At 49.9% G+C, this 12,633-nt stretch overlaps 1 protein-coding gene across 2 annotated transcripts in view; it reads right to left on the bottom strand.

The window, feature by feature from the left end:
• Positions 1-10,426, bottom strand: part of PLEKHG3 (pleckstrin homology and RhoGEF domain containing G3) — a 41,339-nt gene extending 30,913 nt beyond the window's left edge. For both annotated transcript variants that reach the window (XM_073895358.1, XM_073895356.1), the window contains exon 1: positions 10,186-10,426. The gene's annotated coding sequence lies outside the window, so the exon portion shown is untranslated. The remainder of the gene's footprint in view (positions 1-10,185) is intronic.
• Positions 10,427-12,633: the final 2,207 nt, after the last annotated feature.

The following is a 12,633-nucleotide window of genomic DNA, read 5'->3' as shown; positions in this document are numbered from 1 at the left end:
GTCAACTGATTTTCATCAAGGGTACCAAGATGATTCAATAGGGAAAGAACAGAATTTCAAGAAATGGTACTAGGACAACTGGATATTCACATGCAAAGGAATGAATCTGGACATCTAGTTCACACCATATGCAAAAACCAAGGCAAAACGTATCATGGACCTAAAGGTAAGACCTAAAACTATAAAACTCTTACAAGAAAACAGAGGAGTAAATCTTGGTGAATCTGGGTGAGCAATGGTTTCTTAAAATATCAAAATCACAGGCACCAAAACAAGTAGATAAACGAGACTTTATCAAAATTAAAAACTTTAGTGTTCCAAAGGGCACTCTCAAGAAAGTTTTAAAAAAAAAGTGAAAGACAAATCACAAAATGGAAGAAAATAGCTGTAAATCATGTATCTGACGATGGACCTGTAACTAGAATATCTAAGGAACCCTTACAACAACAATAAAACTCAATTTAAAAATGGGCAAAGAGGGGCGCCTGGGTGGCTCAGTCGTTAAGCGTCTGCCTTAGGCTCGGGTCATGATCCCAGGGTCCTGGGATCGAGCCCCACATCGGGCTCCCTGCTCTGCGGGAAGCCTGCTTCTCCCTCTCCCATGCCCCCTGCTTGTGTTCCCTCTCTCGCTGTGTCTCTGTCAAATAAATAAATAAAATCTTTAAAAAAATAAAATAAAAAATTGTTTAAATTTTTTTTAAAAATGGGCAAAGATTTGAATAGATATTTCTTTAAAGACATATAAGTGGCCAATAAGCACATGAAAATATGCTCAACATTCTAAGTCTTTAGGGAAATGCAATCAACACCACACTTAATACCACAGCACACCCACTAGGATGGCTAAAATCAAAACAGTGTTAAATCACAAGTGTTAGTGAGCCCGTGGAGAAATTAGAACCTTTGCACACTGCTAGTAAGAATGTAAAATACTGTAGCTTATCTGGAAAACAATTTAGCAGTTCCTCAAAAAGTTAGAGTTATCATGTGGCCAGGCAATTATACTCCTAGGTATATACCTCAGAGAATTTAAAAAATGTCCATACATGGGGCACCTGGGCGGCTCAGTCAGTTAAGCATCTGCCTTGGGCTCAGGTCATGATCCCAGGGTCCCGGGATCGAGCCCCACATCGGGCTCCCTGCTCAGTGGGAAGTCTGCTTCTTCCTCTCCCTTTGCCCCTCTCCCTGCCCCTGCTCTGTCTCTCAAATAAATAAATAAAATCTTTTTAAAAAAATGTCCATACACAAAGCTGTACACATAACTGTTCATAGCAGCATTATTCATTATACCAAAATGTAGAAACAGCTCAAATGCCCATCAACTGATGAAAAGATGAACAAAATGCAGTTTATCCAGAGGATGGATGATTTGTCAATAAAAAGAATGAGGTCTGATTACATTCCACAACATGCGTGACTCTTGAAAACACCATGCTAAGTGAAAGAAGTCATAATAAACTACATATTTGGGGCGCCTGGGTGGCTCAGTCGTTAGGCGTCTGCCTTCAGTTCAGGTCATGATCCCAGGGTCCTGGGATCGAGCCCCAGTGCACAGAGAAAGTTGATCTGTGGTTGCATGGGGATGGGGGATGGGAAGAAAGGGAAATGACTGCTAATGGGTATAGGGTTTCTTTTGGGGAGGATAAAAATGTTTTAGGATTAGATAGTGGTAATGGTTGCACGACTCTGTGAATATACTAAAAACCACTAAACACTTTACATGGATGAATTTTAAGATATATGAAGTATATCTCAAAGTTATAAATCAATCAATCAAATCTTAAAAGTATTAAGTCAGTGGGAGAAGTATACACTAGTCAGTAACTGGTCCTAGAAAACTTGGCTATTCCTCTGGAAAAAATAAAATCAGTTTGATCTTACAAGGTTGAGTGGTTCTCCACTTTGGCTGAACATAAAAGTCACCTGGAGCATTTCATAACCATGCCTGGGCCCCACCCCAAGATATTTTTATTTTATTGGTCTGATCTGAGACTCAGACATCAGTACTTTCTTTTTTAAAACTCCTCATAAGGCTTTAGTGTGGAGCCAGAGTTGAGATCCAGTTTCACATAAAGAAAATACATTCCAGGTAAATTTAAAATGTAAGCATGGGAAGCAAAACTTAAATTTAAAAGAAAATATTTTAATATATTTATAAAATCAGAGTAGGAAAGGATTTCTTGAACAAGAGACAGAAAGTACAAACAAAAGATTGGTAAATCTGACATTAAAATTAAAAGTTCCTTATGAAAAAAATGACATTTATTAATAAAGTTAAGACAACCCACAGTTCTATGTAATGAATATAACCTACCAAAGATCAGTTATTTAACATAGATATTTTAACTCCTAGAAATCAAAAAGGGGGCGCCTGGGTGGCTCAGTTGGTTTAGGCAACTGCCTTCAGCTCAGATCATGATCCCGGGGTCCTGGGATTTGAGTCCTGCAGGGAGCCTGCTTCTCCCTCTCCCTCTGCCTGCCACTCCCCCTGCTTGTGCACTCTGTCAAAATAAAGAAGTAAAATCTTAAATAAAAAAAATCAAAAAGAAAAAGGCAATAGCAATTACATTTTTTTTTTGAGAGCGAGCGAGCGAGAGAATGTGCCAGTTGATTTAAATACATCAACATGGATAAATCTAGATAACAATGTTGGATAAAAAATCCAAGTTCAAGAAGACCACATTGAACATGATGCTATTTATGTCAAAATAAAAACACGATACCATATGTTACTTACAAACAGTAAAAAGTATAAAAACATGCAAAGGTATAATAAACACCATATTCAGGAAAATGCTACTTCTAGGGTGGGAGGGAAGAGAAAAGGTTTCCCCAAGAAAAAGGAAGCTTCAATTGCGTGTGTAACATTCTATCTGTACAATAAATGAGAGAGGCAAATAGGATACCATTACCATTTGCCAGGTCTGGACAGTGGGGACGGGGAGTCAGGTCGGGGTTCCTAGGCAGGGGTGGGCCCCAGGCTGCTGCAGACTGACTGGAACAACCAGCACCAAGACTGCACACCAAAGCACCTCTCCGCAGCATCCAGAACCAAAACAAAGGAACAAAGCTCCTGATGGAAAGAGGCCTGCGATGTTTGAAACTGCACCTCCTCCCTGTCATTTTCTGGCCTCCGAAGAAAAGTGCTGGGTGCGTGCTGTGTGGCAGCCGGGGAGATGCTTAAAATGTAAATGGACTGAAAGCATTCTTGTTTCTACCAAGGCAAGTGCCCTGTGGGGTAACTGGCAATCTACCTGGGTGGAGCTGAGTTAGGGTTGGACCCGTCCATGCTGTACCGAAACACATTAAAACTGCACTGGCTGGACTCCCCATGGAGACGGCTGTCCAAAAAGCCACATTTTTAAGAGTTTTGGAACAGTCTTGGGTAAAGCTGAGCGCCTGTGCCCTGGGGTGATTCAAAAGTTCAAATTTCACTCCTGCCAAGTCTTGGCGAGGGATCCTGGACAAATTTCCAACCTCGTGTGGACTACACTTCCTTATCTGCGGTTCAGGGGAACACCACTTTGCCTTGTTGAGAGGAGCAGTGATACTACCTTAAGCATCAACATTTTTTTTTAAAGATTTTATTTATTCATTTGAGAGAGAGAATGAGAGAGAGAGAGAGAGAGAGCACAAGAGGGGGGAGCGGGAGAGGGAGAAGCAGACTCCCCACCGAGCAGGGAACCCGATGTGGGACTCAATCCCGGGACTCCAGGATCATGACCTGAGCCGAAGGCAGTCGCTTAACCAACTGAGCCACCCAGGCGCCCAAGCATCAACATTTTTAAAACTTTTCATCAATCTGGTTGGGAATCATTTAAAAATACGGTAAGCGCTTCCTTGCATGCCTTCCTAAACGGTCAAGGGAGCATAATTTAACCTTTTCTGGATGACTCAAGGTCACAATTACAGCAAAGCATCAATTACCAAAACGATAATCCCCCAAGGGCCCAGGTGTGCCGAGCCATTCCTCCTAAATGAGAGACCCCAGCTTCCAGCAGCACTGGCCCTTCCTACTCTTCTGACCTCTCTCCACTCTTCCTGTCAACTCTCAGCTCCTCAGCGTTCATTGTTCCTCTCTGTGCCCGTCTCCTTACCGTCTCTCCTCTGCTGCTTCCTTTCAGTTGCCAGCTCAGAAGGAGGATAGCACCACCTATATATAAAAGTAAACAGTCTGCGGGAGCCGGGGTGAAAACCCAGGAACTTGTGTCCCGGCGGATCTGAGGCTTGCTGGCCAGACGCAGGTAAGTGAGGCTGCAGAGGACAGGTCCTGAAGAGCATAAAAGGTGACCCCCCACCACTGCCTTTGATCGGCTACTATGGGACCTAGCAGGAGATGAACTATACTCAAGACTACAAGCACACCCTCCTGTCCGCTCTGGGCCCAACCTGCATGGGGGCAGAAGCCTACAGAATGCCTGGTGGGACTGCTCCCAGGGACTCCAGCAGCCTTGCACTTTTCCAGGCTTCAGAAATACAGAGCCTGCCCCTCTGCCACAGCAGCCGACCACAGGTTAACTTTCCTAACTATCCTAGGCGTCTTTAGACAGGAATAGAACATCTGTGAAGAGTGTGAGGATTTCTTGAATTCCTAAGGTTTCACCACACAGTAGGGTTTCATTTACACAAAAATTATTTATTGGAGGGGTGCCCGAGTGGCTCAGTCGGTTCAGTGCCTGCCTTTGGCTCAGGTCATGATCCTGGGGCCGTGGGATTGAGCCCCGCAAGCCCCCCAATTCCCCACCCCCAAAACAGGCTCCCTGCTCAGCAGGGAGTCTGCTTCTCCCTCTCCCTCTGCCCCTCCCCCCACTCATGTGTCCGCACACATGCTCTAATAAATAAAATCTTTAAAAAATATTTATTGGAATCCTACTATGCAGCAAGCACTGGAGATGTAGCAATGTGCAGGACAGATAGAGGCTACATGAATACTGGTTCCCTTTTCCTGTTAACAAACACTTGCCAACTATTGCTCAAGAACCTTCAATGTATAAACACAAACACACACGTACACACAGTCTTGCAGCCTGGAGAGTACAGGATATGCGTTTTTAAGAGCTTCCAGTACCTGTAGAACCCATCTCTCCTCTTGAGATCCTGTTACCACAGTAAGAACTAGACCTCGGCCCTCTTACATCTCTCCCTGCATTCTCAGCCAGACCCCGGCAGTAATCAGCAACTTCGAGGACTCTCAAACTGGGTTTTCCAAAAAGCTGCATGGACGGCCACCACCGTTCCCATTAGAACCTTGTGCAGGTCCTGTGTCCAGGCCCACAATCTGCTCAGCAGGAAACAAGCGTTTAAGAGTCCTTAAAAATCCATTCCCTGAGCTTAAACCAGAGATCCCTCCCCAAAGGCCAGCAAGAGAACTGTAAAAAGCCTGGCTCTCCCTTTGCCTGTGTTCCCAGATGGCCACAGCCCACCCAGGTGGGGCCTAACCCCCACCACTGCCTTCTTCCCCCGCCCCCCAGCTCCCATGGAAGAAAAGCGGGAGCCAATGAGACCACCAAGCCCAGATTACTCTCAGGCCGGGACCTCAGCACAAGCTCCTCACCCACCTGTTGGTTACACTTCATACTGTTCTCTGTGCTATAACGGGACCACAGATGAATCCGGCACAGTTCCTGCCCTCAGACAGCTTCTAATCAAAGTAAGGAGTACAGGGGCGCCTGGGTGGCTCAGTTACGTTACGCATCTGCCTTTGGCTCAGGTCATGGTCCCAGGACCGAGCCCCGCCTTGGGCTCCCTGCTCGGCAGGAAGCCTGCTTCTCCCTCTCCCACTCCCCCTGCTTGTGCTCCCTCTCTCGCTGTGTCTCTGTCAAATAAATAAATAAAATCTTTTAAATGAATAAATGAATAAATAAAATAAGCAGCACAGAGCAGAGACCAGTTAACAAGACCAGCCATCATTCCAAACAGCTAACTCCCAGAAGCACTGCCAGGTGTCTCCAGGTGCACCTCCTTCTGATCACAGGGTAGCGGACCCTGCCATTTTCCTCTTCCTTTAAGGTCACCCAAAAACAAAACGCCTGGGGCTGTTCAGGGCCATCTTTGCAACTTCCTCTGGGGCCAGATTATAACTAGTTGTATGCAGTCTCTAGGCACCAACTGGCAGGCCCAGAAAGTTCCTTCACCACAGGGCCTGCCTGGCTGTCCTGCGTGCGCCACGGGGCCCTCGGGGGGGGGGGGGGGGGGGGGGGGGGGTCTGGCTGATGACCACTTCCCCAGGCCTCACCCTCCACAGCCCATCCCTGCTTCCTGAGCCAGGGCAGGGCCCCCAGGAAACCGATCACCACAGCTTTGATAGGAGTCTCGGAGCAGGCCCCTCCCTTTGAAGTCTGAGACTCCACAGACTGGCTGGGCAGACGCAGCACAAAGCTGAGCAGTTAAGAGGTCCAGGCAGAACCCGAGATAAGGCTCCATCTGAATCCTCTTGCCACCTATGCTATCTGCCCAGCCCTCCCCTCTCATCCCCCCACCCCTTTTTCCCTCCATCTCTGAACGTCACTTTTCTACAGGGGGCTAGGAGAGGGGCGAATAGCCTTCCCTGCTGTGAGGCCGAGCAAAGAGGCCAGGGACCATGGTGTGATTCATCAGGGCTGGTTAGAAGCTGGGGGAATTCCAGAGCAAGGGAAGGTCAGGGCTGCCCCCAGTTCGCCCTGCCCCGGGGCAAGCGGCCCACACCTGGTAGTCCTGCATCCTCACTCAGACCAACCACTGGAAATCTAGGATAGGGTAAAGTCTCCCTAACTGGGAAGTCTGCACTAACTAGGGTTTCTGTTTTGATCTCCCTCCAATTCCCCATCCCTGCCCAACACTTGAAATGCAAAGCCTTTTATCCAGAGTCCTTAGCAATGGCATGAAATATCTTGGGCTACCTCCCACCCCCCCCCGCCCACACACAATTTGGTTGGAGAAATAATACAACTATCATTTATTGAACACCTCTGTGGGCTTTGCTGAGCATTTAACACACATTCTCATTGTTCATTCTCACAAGATACTGTACGTGGTAGGTATGATGACTAACTCCATCTTACAGGTGAGAAACAGGCTCAGAGGAGTTCAGCACCAAGGGGCTAGCAAGCTGGAAAGCTGGGATCCGAACCCAGGTGCATCCAATTCCAAACCCTGCCCCTCAATCCCGCAGTGGGTTGCTCCAACTGGGAGTCAAGCAAAGGCGGTAAGAGATGAAGGGAAATTCTTCCCTGAGGCATTATCTCCAACATCCCTCGCTCAGGAGGCTTCCCAGGCCACCCCATCTAAAATGCCATCTCACCCCCTCCATGGCAATGCACATCCACCACCTCCTTGCCTATCACATGTTTCTACTTATCACTGACGTTTCTTTCTTTTTTTTTTTAAACTGATATGCTTTCTATTTCACTTTCTATCTTGCTGTCTGTCAGCTTCCCCCACTACAAGTCAGTTCCAGGTCAATATTTGTATACTTTGTTCACTGCATCTACAGTCATATACGGTAGGCACTAAATAAATGTTGAATGAATACTTAAAAATAGAACTAAGAAGCATAATTGTAGGAAGAAAAAAAAGGACGATCCATCCATTCAGGGGAAGAAGGAGATGAGAAAAGAATGGCCAGGAGCAAGTTAGGAGCCCTAAGAGGAGCCCAAGAGGAGGAAATGAGGGTCTGCCAGGTCCCCTGTGGATTCCACTAGAGCCTTCCTGCACAGTAGTGACTTCCAGCTGCCAAGGCTCCAGCCTGAGGGCTTCTGCTGGGGAGGGTGGGCAGGCAGCTTTGGAACAAAGGCCTATGGACAAACAGCTGGCCAGAGAGTCAGACCAGAGCAGAGACCAGGGCCAGAGCGGCAGCCTGGGGTAGTGGGGAGGGAGGCAAATGAGGAGCTGAAGAAGGGCCTCAGTGCAGCTGCAAAGGCAACACGCTCCCAAAGCCCAGAATCCCCTCAACCCCCAACACAACAGAGAATAACTAGATGGCTCCTCAATTAACCCTCCAAAGTCAGCGCCCCAGCCTGGGCTTGTGGCAACCCCTCCAGGCTTGGAGCCAGAGGCTTCACAAGGTTCTGAGAGGGGGTGGAGGTGAAGGGGCAAGCCACACATCTGGAACACAGTCCCTTTTCCCCTCCAGCCCTGGTCATCCCTCAGGCCATAGCCTTTGGCCTCCTCCGGTGTAAACACAGTGACCCTGGGTTAGCTGTGGATTTGGTAAGCCAAATGTTTACTCTGGAGCTGAGATATCACAGGCCACAGATGTAAACTTCCACCACAGGATCCTCGTATTTACCATCTCCTGTGGCACACGTGGGACATATCCAGTAAACTTTAAAGCTCTCGAGAGCCTCTCCTAGCCACAGTGAGCCCTTTATTTTGTATAAGAGTTTATGGAGCACTTTCCACGTATCTGGCTTCATTTGATCCCTACCACAACCTCTATAAGGAGGAGAAGGCAAGTACCTTGCTTTACTCAGGTGGAAACGGAGTCTGAAAGATATGTGATTCACCCAGGTCATGTTGGAGAAAACACGGATTAGCCAGAGCAGGAAATCTGAGTTCTAGTCCCTGTTTGGCCAACAGGGACCAGGCTCAAATCATCTCACATCTCTGGGATCTGCTTCCTTCCTGTGTAGATAGGCTAATCAGAGGTGCCTTCCAGAACTAGCGATGCTACCAATCTTTAATGGTATGCAGTAGGGCCAGGATTAAAATTCAAGCAAAATCCTGTGCTGGACTCCCCAGGCCCGTGCTCTTTCCACTCTTCCTGACAGGCCATATCTCATAAAAGGCCACATCTAATAAAAGTGGAAAAGCCCCCAAAACAACCCTTAAACCACTCCCTCTGCTTCTAGGACTTGGTTTACCCCATGCTGACTCCCTGCCCTATCCCCAGAGCAAGATACCAGGGAGCCAGGGGGTTGCCCAGCCCTTGGGGGAAGAGAACAGGTTCAGCAGAAGCAGCAGGAGCATTAACAGCAGGCTTAGAAGGAAGAGATGAGGCACCCGGGGATCACTGGAAGAGGTGAATGACAAAGGTACACCTTCCTTTGGTTCTTACTCTCTAGGTTTTCTGCTGGGGACGGTTGGAATGAAGTCATTCCCAGCTTAAGGCAATCAGGATTCCACTCCCAGTCCATCAAGGGAGGTGTTGGAAAGGCACTCTCCTAAAAGGAAGCAGGCGACGTGCTCAGAAGGGAAGCCCTCCTGGGCTGTCATTACTCTCCCTACTTATTATTTCTTAAGGTTGATGTGATTAGGCTGCATGAAGAGGCAGGGCTGGGGAGACTCTAAGAACCCCTAGTCTAGGGTTCCATATAGGAGAACGCAGTCTGAGTCGCCTCCACAGGGGCTCCAGAGAAGACAGCTTCCTTCATCTGCCAACAGTTTAGCAAGTGACCTGGAGGAAGAAACTCTTACCACGGCCACTAACACCGCCCCCCCCCAGGCCACACCTCTCCAGCCTCCTACCATTACATTTCCCACTCCGTTCTTTGTTTTCAAAAGCAGCTCCAAAGAGTAAAAGTAGCTACCCTAAAATGTCTTGAAATTTCCAGGTCTCATCCTAGCTTTCCAAACCAAAGGGCTGAGAATGGGGAGAAAAGTAACCAGACGGATTTCAGGAGTGGGCGAGGTCGAGGCCGACAGTGGCAGGCAGTGGTCTCTATGCCTTCGGCTCCCGACATCGCCTTTCTGGCACCCACTCTAACCCTTCCAGGACAAGAGCTGAGATTCCCAAGAATGAGCACCATGTGCACCAACCCGGAACACGCCGCTGGCGCCCCTTGGGCTCCCGGGACCAGAGGCTGAGGTCCCTCCCCAGAAGGGTCCACTCGGCCCGAGTCCCACAGTTCGAGGCAAGGGCCAGCCCTCGGGCGCCCGAGCGCGCAGGCGGAGCGGGCGGGCGCAGCCTCGCGGGCTTCCCGGCTTTCAAACGGAGCTTCCCGGAGCCACCTGGAGCGCTCGCTCTTTTTGTTTCCGGGGTGGAGACTACAGGACAGAAAAGGACTCCGTGCACGAGCCTACCGCGCTCCGGTCCTCTGCCGGGGGGCTCGCCCCGGAAGGCGCCAACACAGCCCCGGGCCCTCCTCAGCCGCCCCGAGGCCTCACCCCGCGGGGGGCTGGGGCGAGGGCCCGGGAGGGTGGGGGCCGCGGAGGGGCTCTGGGCGCTGCCACTGGCCGAGGGAGAGGGGAGAAGCGAGGGCCACTCACCGCGCGGTCGCCGCCCCGCCGGGTCCGGCACGCTCCGCGCGCGAGGCTGGCCAGGTGCGGCCGCGACGCAGGCGCGAGTTTGAAAGTCGCTCTCGGCAGGCGCTGAGGCTGCGGGCCGCTCCCGCCCACTGCCCAGCCCCTCGGCGGCCCGGGACGCGGCCAGCTGCTGACGCGGCCCCCGGGGACCCCAGCCCGCGCGCGCCTTCCCAGCGCCCGGCAGGAAGTCGGGGCCGGGCGAGCGGAGCCGGAGCTGCCGCGGGAGGGAGGAGAGAGGGAGGGGCGGGGCAGGAATTTTTCCAGTGGGTGGAGACTCAGGCCGGCCGCTGGAATCCAGCAATTGGCGGCTCCGCGGGGACCCGGAGAACCTTCGCGTCGCGGCGAGCCGGGGCCCGGGGTGAAGGGGATCGTGCGCCACTAATGATTAACGCCCGCAGGTGGGGCGAGCGCGCTGCCCCGCCGGTGACCGTCCCGCGTGAGCCGCTCCCCCGCCGCCTAGGTGCTCGCAGATACAAAGACGCACGTGGTGGGGGTCACCCCGGTGTCACAGCCAGACACCTCCCATTGTGCGGATAGGAAAGGGGGCGTTCTAGGAAGACATTAGTTGGGATCGGCTTTGGGGGTCTCGATCCTACCAGAGCAGGTCATCTTGGCTTTTCTGAGTCAGAAAGGCACTTACATGAATATCTCACCGCAACTCGGCCCCTGTGATCCTTTACAAATGTAAATCCAAGCCTCGAGGAAGCTGAAGAGATGAAGAAACGGGTAACTCGGCGGGAGCCCACCAAAAGACTGCTAGGGAGATAAAGCAAGATGCAGAAACCTGTGTAATAGAGAACCACGTTTTTGTAAAACGAAGACAGAACCTGTCTCTTCTTTTTATGTCTGTATGTAATCCTATGCGCATGGGAAGGTACACACCTGGAAGGGGGTCACGAACACTGAATAAGGACAGGCTGGATTTTGTGCAAGATCGTTAAGTTTTAAAACGCAAAATAATTTCATCAATAAAGATGGAAAAAAGATGCTGTCCCCGCACAAGGCAGTAGAGAAGCCCAGGGTAGGGCCCCAGAAGAGATCCCACTGGTTAGGCATTATCACCAGTTCCTAGGGAGGAGGAATGGAACACTGATACCGAATCACTGGGTTCTGTGTAGACAAGTGTGTATAGTAAATGGCAAATAGAGTTCTTGTTAAAAAGAAAACACGCTTAAAAAAAAAAACCTGCTCCAGGCAAATGCAAACTCCAGGTGATTTACATGGGGCGGTGTGGGGGGGGGGGACGGGCGCGGAAGGAAATGGCTTTCAGGTGACTTTGAAACAGGATCCAGGCAGAGGGTGGGGTGGAGACAGCGGGGCTCCTGGCTGCCGACTGCCGGGGAAGAGGTAAGCGCGGGGCCTCATCGGCCCCGGAAGCGGGACCCACATTCCTCGGGGAGGGAGGGTAGGCTCCAACCTTGCCGAGCCCTACGTTCGCCTCCTGGGAAGGTGAAAGCCGAGATTGCGGAAGGAGTTTGGGGGTAAACCGCCGCGGCTCCACCAGCTATAGCCAGCCAGGCCCCCCACTGAAGAGAAAAGTGAAAAGCCCCAAGTCCCTTCCTGTGTTCCAGGGGGGGGGTGGGGGGGTGTTGTCCTTCTTCATACTTCCGCCTTTCTTTGAGCCTGCTTTCTTCTGATCACCTGAATCCTATCCCGTTCTGTCCATCTCAAATTCCAGGTTCCAAAGAAGGCCCTTGATTTAACTAAGCCATTACTGAGTGCACCGCTCACTCCTCGGGCAGGAAATAGTGTCAATTACAGTAATAATAACTCATTTAGTGGATGCTTACCATTTGTAGGGCCCAGTGCTATGCCATTTACATTATCTCCCTCCATCCTCACAGTTAACCTTGTGAGCTAGTCAGTATCCTTATTCCCATTTTACAGATAAGAGAGGATCAGAAGGTACCTAGCAACTTGACCAAGATTACATAACCAGCAAAAGCAGACCCTGACAAGATTCCAGAGAAGTCCAACATTTGAGTGCTTACTATGTGCTAACCATTATTCTAAGCCCTTTGTACAGTTACGGTCACGGAAGAGACGGAGGCAAGGTCACGCAGTTAGTGTGTGATAGACCTGGGCAAAGCTGATCTTCATCACCATCTATTCTGCTTTCTTTTTGACACCTGTTATATTCAATTCAGCACTTCGTTATAATGCCTTGCATTGCTTAATTGTTTTAATGTACATAACCTATTTCCTAAAAAGATTGTAATCTTTCCTTATGGCAGAGTCATATAGGAAGCACTCTATAAAGCAATGCTGAATTCAGATGAAATAACCCAAACAGTTTGTGAGAAATCATATCTCACCTCTAAAGATAAAAACCTGTGTCTGGGCCCAGACTTCAGCGATCAGAGCCTCTCTCCTTCCTGCCCCTTCGGGGATCCTTGCTTTAGTGGCTGCACT

Source organism: Callorhinus ursinus, unplaced genomic scaffold (assembly GCF_003265705.2).
Source record: "Callorhinus ursinus isolate GAN/ISIS: 27379988/994484 unplaced genomic scaffold, GSC_fseal_2.0 scaffold8, whole genome shotgun sequence".
Taxonomy (NCBI): domain Eukaryota; kingdom Metazoa; phylum Chordata; class Mammalia; order Carnivora; family Otariidae; genus Callorhinus; species Callorhinus ursinus.
Note: the sequence above shows the minus strand (reverse complement) of the source record. Positions and strands in the feature narration are given on the sequence as shown.